Consider the following 15,378-nt stretch of genomic DNA (forward strand, 5'->3'; position numbering starts at 1 on the left):
ACATTTGGAATAATGCACTATCAAAGCCATTTAGGTAAGAGATATTCTTTGTTTAAAGACATTTAACAGTAACTTTAAATTTCAATAGACTCTTTTACTTATTATCTGTATCTTTTTGAGGCCTGTTAATTTCTACCTTTAAAGAAATCTATACATTTCATATAGTGCCTAAAACCGTATCATATGGCTATTTTTAGTATTTTATTTTCTTCCTTGAATACCAGTAGTATTTTCAGTAATTGTTATATTTTTTTTAGTAAATCTTTATTGATACTTTTTCTCTTGTTCTAGATCAATATAGATAATTTATTGGTCTTTTTAAAAACTGTTTTTTTGTTTCATTTTGTACTGGGGATCAAACTCAGGGCTTTCACACTTGTTAGGTTAGTGCTCCACCACTGCATCACACCCTCATCCCAAGAATCAAATATTTCTTTGTTTTCCTTTTACTTTAATAAATAAATAAATAAATAAAATCTTCTTTAAATTCTTGAGGTAGTAGCATACATTGTAGACTTGAGATCATACAGCATTTCTTATATTTAATAGTGATGAAAAAAATCTGCTTAAACATTCCACATGTGACATACGGAAACAGCTCTAATCCAAGGCCCTTTTCACCTCAACAAGACCACAAAAAATAGTCGTAGCTGGCTTTCTCCATTTATAGAGATCATTTGGTTTTCAACTTGTGTGGTGGCTATGTTATTCTTCTATAATTTCATTTTGAGAAAAGGTTTTTTGTCCTCCATATTAATTCATTTTTTGTTAATGTCATCTAAAGTTAGATTCTGAAATTTGTATCCAAAGTACTATAATCAACAAATTTTGAAAATACTTCTGAAGGAAATAGATTAGTGGAATGTTGAAATATGAGACACTTTTAAGTTTTCCCTTGAGTTTGAGATGCGCTATTAGTGTGTAGGTCTACATTCCTTCTCCCAGAGACTAATTTCAATGAATCAGATAGATATATATTTCAGCAAATGTGTACATCAAATAACATTTATTAAGGGCCCTAATTTAATTTGTGCAAGCAGCTTCTATATACATACATCCATTATAGTCCTCACAACTTTTTGTGATACTTGATATGATGGGCACTAGTCTTAGTCTGCTTTGTCTTCTTGAGAGTATAACCTTGAATCATGGACCTGTATGTGAAAAGTTCTGTAAGACTATACTTATAAAGGATTTATGCCCCATAAAGGTTTTTCTTGTAATGAATGGAAAAAAGATAATAGCCCTGTAATACAAGTTTCCCAGCTTTCTGCATTAAAATAAATGTATTTTCTGTGCCCTATGTTCATTTCTTCTTAGTGCTTTGTTTTTTGTATACTTTTTTTTAAGCAAATCCTTCTATATTTAACTTAAGCCAAGATAGTGTTGATATTGAATTAGGTATGTCTTTATCCATATTTATTTCAATAATATAATAAAATCTAAGCATATTCAGATAATTTAGATGACCAATTTATATACAGTAACTCCAAACTCTGTCAGAATCAGCATTTTTGTTTGTATTTACAATTATGCTAGCACCAGAAGTATGACTTTAATTGTCTATGGGTAATGAGAAAAGAAAAAAGTCAAAATAAATAAGTAAAAGATGACTTCGTGCCAAGTGAAAGCCCATTGATTCACAGCATGCTTTACAAATAAAATTTCCACAGTCCCTTGAATAGAGGAAATGTGGTAGGAAATTTAATCCTCCAAGGACCTGAGAAGTAGAGAAATACTGACTCAAAAGAATTTGCAGCATGGCAGTCAGTTACATATTCCTACAGCAAGTGGCAATTTAGTTCAGAAAAACCCTCAGTTGACACTTTAAATAAATGTTGTTAATTTGGATTTTATTGGTTTTGCAGTTTTTCTTTTATTTAATGTATACATTTGTCTTAGTTTATGGTTATATAAAAGCTATAACATTAGGAGTTTACACTTTGTTTTATGTTGGAACATATTTAAGTAACATTATCATCAAAATAATTTAAAACTGAACATTGAGAGACTGAGACTTTTTTCGCTTTTAATATAGCTTTATATATTTATTCAAATTGGAGAAACACCATTATAGAGCAACATATTTATTTCCAAAGTCAAATATTTCAATAGCATCAAGAAGCAGGGACTAACACTCTGGAAGATCTTCTGATTCTTGTCAGAGTTTGTTGGACAAGAGGGTGGTTAGAAGTTTTTCTCTACTGTGTTTTATTTAATTACATTATTCTTTTTTTATTTTTAAATTCTTTCCATTTTATTTTTTAAATTTTGTTCTAATTAGTTATACATAACAGCAGAATGCATTTCAATTCATTGTACATAAATAGAGCACAACTTTTCATTTCTCTAGGTGTACACAGTGTAGAGTCGCACCATATGTGCAGTCATACATGTACTTAGATAATGATATTCATCTCATTCAACCATCTTTCCTGCTTCCATTCCCCCTCCTGTTCCTTCCCTCCCCTCTCATTTTTAATTTGTATTTCATCCTTCTGTTAATATTGTAAGTAAAAATATCAGTCACAAAGCTTTAATATTTTATGATTTATTTTGCATATTGTTATTAACATTTCTTATACAATTCACTACTTTTTTCACTTTATGAGTTTTTAATATTTTTACATCTAAAAATAAAAAATATATAAGAACTCTGTATTCTGAGGAAGAAAATTTTTATTTAAGCCTCTCCTATATTACTGTCAATTCTCAAAACTTGTAGCAAAGACCACTGTGTTTAACAGGCCTGTCCTGGTATTAATCAACTTCAGAACTAGTAATATGACATAGTAAGGAGTCTGGTGTATTCTATGCATATAAGAAATTTGGAAAGTAAGTTTAAGATCACATTAATGCCAAATACATCACAATCCTATTTTGCAAATGCAACTTAAAATAAATTTTAAATTAAAAAAAATAACAAAATATGATTCTAGGATTTCTAGGAAGCCTTAGGTTGCATGTGTGGCATAAGTTGATTATAGAATTGGCTCCAGTGGTAGCAGAGGCAGGAGTGCCACATGTACTAACTGACATTGGCCATGCTGTTGATACGGTGATAATGTTGATTGCAGCAAGAGCATTTGTGGTAAGTGCTATTATCACCAGTGACACGGCAGTCCATGCTGGCACTGATCCTGGATGTGTGGAGGACAGCAAAATTTGGTATTTGAAGGTCATATTCCTGCCAGAAGCATTGGCAGCAGTGATATGGATGATCACATCAACAATAGCCTGATCAGTATCATTGGTTACTGTGGGCATTCATGTCGGGTTGAAGGCATGTGTATTCACAGCATTTAAAAATTACAATCAGTATAAAATAGCTGGGAAGGATAGAGGAAATGAGTATTTATCTCTATAACCGCTTCCTTTCACTTACCCCTTTTCTCTTGCTCTTTAGATATAAGGTTGCATGTCTCTCATTTTTTTTTTCTTCTTGTTCTTTGAGGAGACACCTCAATTTCAAAAGATGGAAAGCATTAACACACACTATTGAAAGTCAATATGGAATTTATAAAATAGTGCAAGTATCACTTATGTTTAAAACAGTTCTGAAATAGTTCATATTTTTCCATGTTACATTCATCTAAAGGGAATGGCAGAGAAGTACATAAATAACAAGTGATGGCACGAAGTAGGCTTGCATTTAGTACATGTGGAGCAGGAATTCTGAAAAGAAATTTGTCTCTAAGTTGAGAATTAAATATATTAAATCATTTATCCAGAAGTCCCACATATATTCCCACATAGATCATTAATGTGGAAGTTGTGGAAGTAGGTGAGAATATCAGACTGTTTCTATTTAAAGGAGGGCAATGGACAACAGATAAGATGATGTTCCATCACTCTCAACCAGGAGCTAGGTACAGAGATATTGGAATGAACAACATAATATGAAGTAAATGAAGAAATAAACAAGGAATGATCAAATGAATTGGAATGGGTGCATATCATAGGGAGGTCTTATAAAAATTACAAATGAAAAATTACAAAACAAAATAAGTAAATAAAATAAGGGAGAAGCCATTAGTGTACAGGTTATGAAATAGATATAATTCAAATATTTTAACTCAATAGAAGGATAAATATAGATAAAATAAATATTTACTCAGCCATAAATATTGAAATTATTTCACTTGTAGGAAAGTAGATGGACATAAGCCAGTCTGAGATAGTAAAAAAACAAAAAAACAAAAAAACTCAAAAAACCCAACAACAAGATTTCAAAAAAATAAAAGAAAGACCAGCAGAGTACAGGATAGGAATTAGTGAGAGGAAGGAGGGGAAGAAGAGAGGAGTCATGGAGGAATGGAATACATCACTATGACAATACATAAATTATGTATTATATTAGAATATTTTTATTTCATTATAGGAAAAAGAACTACCAACTAAGGTATAAAGTTTAAAAAGCAATTAAAGATTACAATTTATAAGTTAATTCTTTTTTCTGTCTGTGTAGTAGGATCACTTACATTGTAACATCAGAAAATCCAATCAATTTTGGTTTGAGCACAAAGAGGAATGTCTTTCCTTCTATCAGTGAAAAAAAATCATTTCTAGTATCAGGTTACCAAAAGATTCAAGGCATCATCAGAACATCATTTCTTTGTAACTAGCACTCACGGAGTTGATTCTCCTAAGACCAGAATTAAGATGAGATAAATGAAGTACTTACCTTGTGTGCAAAATTTAAGTGGAAACCAAAACACTCAAGATAAATAAAATTTTACCAAGCTGTTTTTATATGAAGATTAATATGAAAAAATCCATGATGAACAAAATATCAAAATTTTAAATAAAGATAGACTCTGACAGCATGATACTGGATCATATTTGGAGCTTTAGGTAAAATGTAAGATGGGAACCCCTATATATATGATTTTATGAATATTTTAATAGCTAAATTCTTTCTATAACTTTATTTAAAATATTACTTATTAATCTGATCTATTAAAGACAGTAAAATTAAGTTCTAACTTTGTGTAAATAACATATTTCAACTTAAATTGAAAAAATTATGCTGTGTGTAGGTGTGAATACATCATAATGAAACCTATTATTATGAATAATTATAATTTACCAATAAAAATTAAAATGTCACATAATTATAAATACATGAAAAAAATAAGCATGCTTCTCTTTGTATTGTATGTCTCTTTAACTTACACCTTAGAAAAATGCAAAATGTTCAGAAAGAATATCTACCACAAATGAAGACAACAATTCCATGGGTAATATAAAAATATCTTTAAAAACAGATAATTGAAATGTATAACCTATCCCAGAAATATTTTGGGTCCTGCACAACTTCACGTTTTGGCACAAAATTATTTTGAAATGAAGACAGAAATTACAATTGCCAAATAATTGTTTTCAGAGTATTATTTTAGGTTAAACTATTTTAAAATATTTAAGTTTTTTTTTTTAAATTATTATTGATCTAAAAGATTTTATTATCACAAATAACAATGGCCAAGACATGTTTAAACAAGACAAATATGAGCAGGAAATTAATAAAAGTTTCAAAAAGCTCTAAGAATGTAGGTCTTTCTTCAATTGGATGATTCTTGTCATTTGGTTACATTTAACCTGAATTGACATACAAGAAAGAGTCTCTCTTCATAATTTTTTATTGATCTCATAAGCTGCTTCCAAGTTTCAGATACTACCATAATTTTAGTCAATAATTAGTCATAATTTAAGTCAATAATTTTAGTCATAGCCATTGGAAATATTGTAAGGTACCTTATAGGGAAAAACTTGAATAAGCAAAATAAATTGCCCATGATTTCAGATAAGGCAAAGAAGTTTTCACTTTTAATGAGATTTTTTTGTTTGTTTGGGGAATGGAATCTATTAAATTAAAAAAGAAATAAGCCCCAACTGAGTTGCTGTGGAGAGAAAGGTAAGGTATAGGTGTATCTCTATGGGGTGTGCATATGTGCAAGAGACACACACACACACACACACAGAGAGAGAAAGAGAGAGAGAGAGAGAGAGAAAGAGAGAAAGAGAGAGAGAGAAATGGAGAAAAACAGGCAGAGACAAAGAGAAAGACGGAAAGAATGGTATAGGAGAACTGTCTTACAAACGTAGAAGCAGTCTGAATAATATTTCAAAGCTTGAAGAAAGAATTTTAAACCCTGGTTCTTGTTTCAAAATTCATTCATTGGTTCTGGATTAATCTACTACTAAAAACATGGTACTAAGGAAATCCAATGGATTAACCATGTTTTTCTTTTCTTTCCTTTTTTTAATCCTTTTATTTTTAATTTTTTATTTGTTCTTTTTAGATACACATGACAGTAGAGTGTATTTTAACATAAACATACATGGAGTGTAAGAAAGACAGTACAATGAATCTGACATAATTTTCCTATGTTCTTAAATGAATATATCACTAGTGAATCTCTGCATCATGTACAACCACCAGAATAGGATCCTAATTAGAAAAAAAAAAACACCCATTTACCTAACAGATAACATTCATTAATTTCCCAGGAAATTAGCAGATAAGAACAGGACACCTGCCTAGCTTTCTTTCCCTGGGGGCATTTCCCACTTGCAACATAGAATAAAAGGGGTAAAGGTTATCACAGGGCGGTCTCGTTAACACATTTTCCCCAGTCATCATCTCCTGCCTAAAGTCTATCTTTCATGGAATTCTTTTTTCAGGAATCCAAGAGCTTACTCAGTCCAAAGAGATGGGAAATTCTGCTTCCGAATGTTGAGCAAAGAAAATTGGGGAAATTAATATGTTCCTTTAGCGCAATCTCTCTCAGCTCCTGAGGGCAATTTTACAGGGTGATTATCTGTGTATGTTGTGGGGACTCAGGTCCACTGACATCATGACTCTTTGCTGTTCCTGATCTCTGCAGAGTATGAAAAGCATACTAGGCAGTATGTGGGAAGCCAGACTCCATGTCACAAACCCCCTCCTAGATTCATTCAAGGTCCTTGATTGCCTGTGTCATTTGAAGTTACTAGTAATATGTGATACCAAGTAAGATCTTGATTTGTATGTCTGTGCTTTAACAATCTGATCCTGAACTTTGGCAGTTGACTACATGCTTATAAATGCAAAAACGAAAGAAAAATAGATATCTAGGTTACATATTTTTCAAAACCACTAATATATATACTGAAGTTAGGAGAATAAATGAGATAAAGGGAAATACAACAATGAGAGGTTAGAGGTGATTGGGAGAGGGATGAAGACCTCTTCAGAAATAACCTGGTTCAATGGAAGGGTAACTGATGTGAAACAGCAATCTGTATTCGGGGTAAAGTTGGGAGTTCATAACCTACTTGAATCAAACTGTGAAAGATGATGTATTAAGAACTGTGTAATGTTTTGAATGACCAACAATAAAAAAAAAAAAAAAAAAGAAATAACCTGGTTGTTCAGCATCCAAGCCCAGTGATACTAACTGAAACTCTAAGTCCATAACCAAATCTGGCAGAGGGAGAACAACAATGAATTCTGATGTCCGAGTTAGGATATTGGAAGTGATAATTTTTGAATTATGAAACTCATGATTGTATTGAAAATGATAATAAAAATATATGTACACTTATCAAAGAATTATAAGGTGTTTGCCAGATGCCTTAAAAATGTTTTCATTGACATCCTATAAGCCCAGCATTTTCAATCTTCCTACCTCCTATCTCCCTTCCTAATAACCACTGTTGTGCTAAGTTTAAAGTGATTTCTTTTATTTTGCCTGTTTTTGAAATTTAGAGTTGTATTTCCAAATTTGTATTTATTTATGGACTATGTATTTGTTTCCTATCTCTCTTAGCCAGTTTTTGTTTTATCAGTGTCAGAAAATATTGGTGGTGACTTTTTAAATGGGATAAGAAATTAAAGATAACACTCATCTTTTTAATAAAAATTTGAATAAGTAAACATAGAAACCAATATTTATATATTTTTTATCCTTAGAGAATCTATATTCAAGTTATATGATTGACAATTCAAAAGGCTTCTTCAAATCTGAAATAAAATTGATCAGAACTTAGAATCTTAATACTTGCCTATTCCATCTTATGCCCAACTCTTGTCTGTAGGTTCATCTCACTTGCTACCTGGTCTTTGAACTCACTCAGTGTCTAGTGTGAGTGTCTAGGCTGAACAGAGGAAACATTTGTCTGTTAGTAATGTTCTTAGACAGTAGCTATACCATAGGCATATATCCTTCCCTTTCCTTTTCCAACTTTGCATTACTAAATCATATTTTCAAGATAATGCTAAATAATTATTTAGTTATGCCATGCAACTCTTAAAGAAAGAAAATATTATAAGGGGCTAATATGCTATCATTATTAAAATACAGTATATTTCAACAGGAATAAGATGATATGTTACTACCTAAAGAAAGAAATCAGTAAGGTGTAAATTTTGCATCATTCCTCCATTCAATATGAATTCAATATTTGGGACATTTGGATAACATTTTGGTGGAATTAATTCAATTGCAATGTACATTGGTAATTATGTATATTTTCAGTTCTTCTCCTGGTACATCTACAAACAAAATCACAAGATAGTTGTGTATGTGTATGAGGGCAGTTGTGTTTTGGGGTATTCTATCCATATTTCTCAGAACTATGCAGTTCTAAACTATGGGATGAAGAGCCTTAGTACAATTTTCATACAAAAGCAAAACAAGTTTTAAAATATAAGACCTACAAAAGTTTGATATACACTAAAAAATACTAAAGCTTGTTTACACAATAATCATAAACAAAGAAGCAAACAAAAATTCAGGGGATAAAAATTGGTTAGGGAAAACAATACTGTATCATTCAACCATAAGAAGGAATGAAGTACTACTGATACACGTGCCAACATAGATGAACCTCAAAAATCTTATCAAAAAAGGCAGAAATATAAGATGACATATTGTATCATTCTTTTTATAAGAAATATGCAGATTAAGTATCCTAGGGACAAAAAAACTTATTGGTAGTTATCAAGGAATAGAGATTAGGGACAGGGGAGTGACTAATAGATAAATGAGATTCTTGTGAGGTAATGGAATATCTTAGAACATTTTAGAACTTTTTTAGGATAGTTTAAATGATATTTGCACAATATTGTGGATATAGTAAATATTTAATTTTAATTTGGTGGTTAATTTTATGTTATAATGAGTTTACTTCCAATAGAACTGTTAGATACATACATATATGTTTATAAGCATACATGTATAAATATTTTAGAATTTTCATATATTTGATACATGGATTTTTCTCTCTCCTAGTGCTTCTCCACTGTCTTCATCCCATTTATGTTAATAATTTTTTTAATCATGTTACATTCCTTCAGATAGGGGGTAGTTCTTTCCTAAAACTGTCTGCTACTCTAAGATTAGAATATTGTAATTTAGGCCCAAAGTCTGCATCTGACATGCATGTAATAGTAGGGCTTTTATCTAAATTTTCTGCTTTACTACAACTGTCTCATTTCCCCCCAGAACTTCTGCATTCCATCAATTACTCTTAATTATAGTTAGAAAGACTTTTAAAATCATATCTCTACTTACAAATCCCAAACAATTTGGTTTGTCAGGTCCTTTGTCAATTCACTTTTATAATCTCCAACATGGAGTCATTCCAGAAGCTTCTAGCTGTATATCATATTCAAAGCGTTTCTTCTTTATTTTTCTAATTTTAAGAAAATTGAATTACAAAATTTGTAGAGTAAAACACAGTGAAAATACATACAACCATTCAGAATGATACTGTTATATTGTATGTGCATCTTTTCAAAGTCTCTGCTTTTAACTAATCTAACATTTTTCAAAATATAATATCATAATACATTTTCTTTTCTGTTATGAATATAACTTTAGATTATTTTTAATGTGATTACAAGAAATGATGAAATGAACAAGCTTATATATGTAAACAAGATATACACAAAAAAAGTTTGCCTGGATAATATAATTGAAAAATGGAGCAAAGTATGAACATAGCATTTGGATTTGGGGAAAGTTCTCTCCAACATAGTTTCCATACATGTGTCTGCTTCTGAGCTCAGTATCATGTTGCACTTTTATAATGATCTTTTCCAGTATATTCTATTGACTTTACTTTTTAAAAACTTGATAAATATTGACATATAGTGGGTAACTCCCTATACTTCATAAATGTCTTTGTATTTCTAAAATAAACCAAGGAGGAAGAGCATGAGGAAAACATTAACATTAAACAGAGACAAGAGGTGGGAGGGAAAGGGAGAGAAAAGGGAAATTGCATGGAAATGGAAGGAGACACTCATTGTTACACAAAATTACATATAACAGGTTGTGAGGGGAAAGGGAAAAAAAACAAGGGAGAGAATTGAATTACAGCAGATGGGGTAGAGAGAGAAGATGGGAGGGGAGGGGAGGGGGGATAGTAGAGGATAGGAAAGTTAGCAGAATACAACAGTCACTAAGATGGCATTATGTAAAAATGTGGATGTGTAACCGATGTGATTCTGCAATCTGTATTTGGGGTAAAAATGGGAGTTCATAACCCACTTGAATCAAATGTATGAAATATGATATGTGAAAAGCTTTGTAATGTTTTGAACAACCAATAAAAAATAAACCTTATTTTTCTAAGGTTATATTGCAAAATAAGTTATATTTTGTAATCAAATGTATTTCCAGGAAAAATTAATATTTCAAATAGGATTTCTTCACATAAGCCTTTGTGTTAGAGATTGGTTTTTATTTAACTTTCCTTCTGCTATCATATTTCTGTTTTGCTATTACTGCTATATTAGGGTTAGAATGACTTGGGTAGTGTTGCTTCTTTTAAGATTTCTCTGAGTTGTATAAATTATAATGTATCTCTTTGGAAACCCCCCAAATTCTGAAAGTAGCACTCAGTTTCTGACTTTTCTGGGATCAATTATATGGTAACAATTTATATATTACTGTTTATTTTAAAAGTGTTTAAATGTTCCCAATTTTTCAAGTCCTATAAAATATCTTTGGCACAACATTTTTATGTGTAATACACTAAGCCTGACTTCTTGGTTTGATTTCCTGCTCTGTACTATTCTCTATCCCATTTTCCCCTATGTATCCGACAAGCAACAATATACATAATCTAGATGTAGCTATCATTTACCAGAATCCAACTTTAGATAGAACATCAAGCTCCAGGAATTCAGTGGTAGTCTTTCTTCATGTCCTCTGAGGGCCTCAACATCCCCACTTTTAGTTATGGATTTCTTTTCCAATTTCATCACATTGAGACATCCAATCCTCTTTATTATTTTCCTATGCTAGGCTGTCTTTATAACTTTTTTTAAAATTAATCTGTCCATTTATCTACTGATAGGTAAAATACCCTTATCTTGGAAAGACAAGATAGGACTTTCAACATCACTGAGGTCCAGCATCTCATTTTCTTGTTTGAGTTTCCAAACATGTCCTGATTATTTCACTTTTGTTCAGTGAATTCTTAGTTGCAAAGGATGTATCATCATGTAAAACTATGTTTGTGATTGTATTGCGACCCACTTGTCCAGCCTTCTTTCTTGCCAAGTCTCCCTCATTTTTGTCACCTTGTACCCTGGTCATAAACATTACTCAGAGTGACAGAGTTGCATGTGCTCTTCTCTCACTGTGGGGTGATTCCTTCCCACCTTCCTATGTGACTTGTCCTTTACTATGCCTCTGATGACTCGTCTTCTGTAAAGCCCTGATTTAATTGTGTAGAGTTATTTTCTGTGGCACCCTGATCATATGTAATTTATAACAATTTACCTTCCAGAATACTTTTTGATCCTAGTTTTCGTTCGTTAGCCATTTCTACCATTTTCTTAATCAGGCTTTACACTTGGAGCCCACCTCATTTTGTTTCCACTTTTATTTCCTATCCAATAGATTCAAGGTTATTTTTGCATGTAGGTTTTTTAATCTCCTGGTTCTACATTACAAGTCAACCATGGCTGATAGCATGCTCTAATTTATTGTCTTGGATTCACTCCAAAAATGGATAATGATTAGCACCCCATCCAGAGAAAATCAATATCTCTATCCTGAACTTATGAGAAATTGTCAGTAAAAAAGAAAAATGCACATACTTTTGGAGAAAAGGAGAAAACTGAATCTTGTCCAAGAGACATCTATTTCCTATTTGGTAGGCAATGGTTGGCCATAATGTAGGATAAAGTATATGTTGTTAAATTTGCATTTGGTCCATTTTGTTATTTTTATATTTCCCTGATATGTGATCAGAGACATTTTCATATTCTGAGTACTTTATAAACTCTTTTCTATACAAGCAACTTTCTTCCAAGACCAACTTGTCTTCTTCTTCTTCTTAATTCTGAAAATGTGAAGTGGATTATTTGCCAAATGTTAGGATACATTTGCACATTTTCAGATAATTCATTTTCTGGTCTAAATAGAATTTATTTTGGCCCATATGTAAATTACTTTTTTATTTACTCTATTTCAATATATTTCCAGGCATTGTATGAATTTCCTCACATATATCAGATACTGAGCCCACTTAATGGGGATATGCAGAGATGACTAACTTGCAGGTATACAGGACGTTTTGGGAGAGAATGAATGGAAAGAAAAATAAAGAGCAACAAAAGCAAAACCTAGAAGGGAAAAGGGAACAGGAAATAGGAAATACAGTGGAATGAATCCGACAAATAAATTCACCACAGTTATCTCCATTTCATGTACAACCACAAGGCTGGGATTCTAATTAGAGTAAGATGTACTCCATGTTTGTATGAATATGTCAAAATATACTCCATTGTCATGTATATTTAAAAAGAAAGAACAAATTTTAAAATTTTTAAAAATACAAATTTTAGAAAAACAAAAAAATGGGAGTGTTTTCTTTGTTAAAGTAATGTTATGGAATTTACATACAATATTATATTCATCTCTCATCTTAATAATTATTCTAATTGTGAGAATAATTGTGTTCTAATTGTGAGATAAATGTAGTTTCACAGTAGATAAATAGTGCATCTGTGGTCACATAGAGTGTCCAATCTCATATGGCATCTAGAGCTGCTAAATTTTAGAAATTAAAAAAAAGACTATCCTTATTGTACAATCAATTTCCTTTTTGAACTTGCATTTCCATTCCATTATTCTAAGATTTTTTAGAGTGTAGAATTGATTCTAAAACATGTGTAAGAGATATAAAAAGCATTTCTTATAACAAAAAATATCAGTGTTAAAACTGACAATTTCACTATTTCTACTCCAAAAGCTAATGAAAACATATATACTAACTACTGATGGGTTAATGACACACTATTAAATAGAGTATGCTCCTTTAAGGAGATTTATCCTTCAATAAAAAAAAAATCTAAACTTTAATAACAAGCAATATAGACATATTTCTTTTCACCATTTTCAAGAACAATGTACACTTTCTCAAACAATTCTCCTTGTGAGAATGACTGCTAGTTCATTGTGGACAACAGATGCACTTGGCTCCATTGATTGAAGTACTTATACATCCTCATATTTTACTTCTTAAAAACATTTAAAGAAAACTGTTAAAAGTTATTACAGTTAAAAATCTGAAACCAAATTTAGCACAAGTATTTTTTAATACTAAATGTTTAAATATTTGAATGTTCAAGTGACAATAAAATGAACAGATAAATCAGCTTTAGACATATGTTCTGTGCTAACTGCTGCAGAATCCAACTGAGTGATCTGAATTTCCCTTGTCACTGTCTTACATATGTTTCCATTAGACTAAAATCCCGGGTTGCATATAACTTATTACTTGTGCCCCAGTTGATTTCTTGAATCATAAAGCTGTATAACATTTGGATGCCTTAATTAGATGCTCTTGCTTACAGGAAGAACAGTTTTAATGTTTAAAATAGAGAGTAGGAAAGGAAGAAAAACACCTAATACCAAAATGGACAAACTGGAATTTTTTTTTTCTGATAAAATAAAAGGAAAAAAAAAAAAAAAAGAAACACATCCAAACAGTAGTTTCAAATTGGCAAATCAGGAGAATCCAAGATGGCATGCCAGAGGGAGGCAGCATTCTGTCTTGCTCTGTGATCTGGACCTCACCTAGTGGGAATATTGCATCTTTGAGAATGATAGAGGTCACCTATACAGCTGCTATTGTGCAGAAATCATTAGTGCTGTGCCCCTATCCCCCCACCCCATGCATGGCTCAGGGCCTCAGCTTCCGGAAGGACTCCTGGCTCCCGACACCCAACTCCCAAAGTTTTAGCCAACACAGGGCTCAGGGGTGCCTTAGCAGGATCATCTATTAGCACCTCTGCAAAACTCCCAGACTTTGCTCTGCTTCCCCGCAGATCACTCAGCTGCTACCTAACCTCAGCACAATGCCATCACTCAGCTCCCCCAACTTCACCTGACACCCCAGCACTGGAAGCAGACTGCCTCCATTTTGGCTCACCTTCCTTGCCATATTTGGTGGGGGCAGCTCCAAGATTGGATCTTCAGCTGGACAGGTATCTGGTTTCCAACATCCTCCTCTACCCAGCAGTGGTAATCTAGTATAGTAGCTGCCCGAATCAAAACAGCTGTCAGTGGGACGGGTGTGCAGTGTGACCAGGGGGCTGCCCACAGGAGCCTTGGGTAGAGAGTTCCCTCAATTGAAAACTGTAAAGGGAGAGGGAAACAGGCAAAAATTTGGAGAGTAATAGAGAGACCAGGAACTGGGAAATCTTCAGGCAAAATAGGATGTTAGGACTGGGTGCTCAAGTCATATGTCTGGACCCCAAAAGAGACCCTTGAGGTGTAGTCTCCCTGAAGGAACTAGAAGATGCCACTACTCACTTTTAGGCACTCTGCGCCAGGACCAGCCTTCCTACCCTGGTTACCTTCACCATCCTGAGGGCAGAGACACCAGCTAACAACAGACAACTCCACCTATTCGATGAGAAGGGAAGCAGGAAAGATACGGATCTCTAAAACTAGCCACAATCCTGGTTTCTTCCTTTGAGAAATGTTTTTTCTTTTTTATTTTCTCCCTCTATCCTCCCACCCTCACATTCCCAACATATGTGAAACCAAGAACTTTGCATGAATTAGGGTCTTGAGGACTGGGACATCTAAATAATATAATACAGAGGTGTTGTATATGACACCTCCCCTTTTTTTCTTCTTTTGTTTTCCTTTTCCCCTCCAATTTTTACTATTTTAACATCCTCTTTTTTTTTCTAAATACACATGTATGTTCATTTTATGTACTCGACTGGTTTCCCATATACTTGTCTGCCCAAAACTTTTTTTGTCCATTCTCTTGCTACTAACCCTCTCCATAGATTTCTCTTTCACACTTCCAAAGAAATATTAATTCTATATCCTCAAATCTTACTTCCTCAGCATATCATCC

At 32.6% G+C, this 15,378-nt stretch overlaps 1 long non-coding RNA gene across 1 annotated transcript in view; it reads left to right on the forward strand.

Annotated features, from left to right (window-relative positions):
• The window catches only part of LOC144369330 (uncharacterized), a 286,790-nt gene that overhangs the window by 141,364 nt on the left and 130,048 nt on the right, over positions 1 to 15,378 (forward strand). Inside the window, exon 3 of the long non-coding RNA XR_013428847.1 lies at positions 14,333 to 14,491. This is a non-coding gene — a long non-coding RNA (uncharacterized LOC144369330). The remainder of the gene's footprint in view (positions 1 to 14,332; positions 14,492 to 15,378) is intronic.

This window comes from Ictidomys tridecemlineatus, chromosome 12 (genome assembly GCF_052094955.1).
Source record: "Ictidomys tridecemlineatus isolate mIctTri1 chromosome 12, mIctTri1.hap1, whole genome shotgun sequence".
Taxonomy (NCBI): Eukaryota; Metazoa; Chordata; class Mammalia; order Rodentia; family Sciuridae; genus Ictidomys; species Ictidomys tridecemlineatus.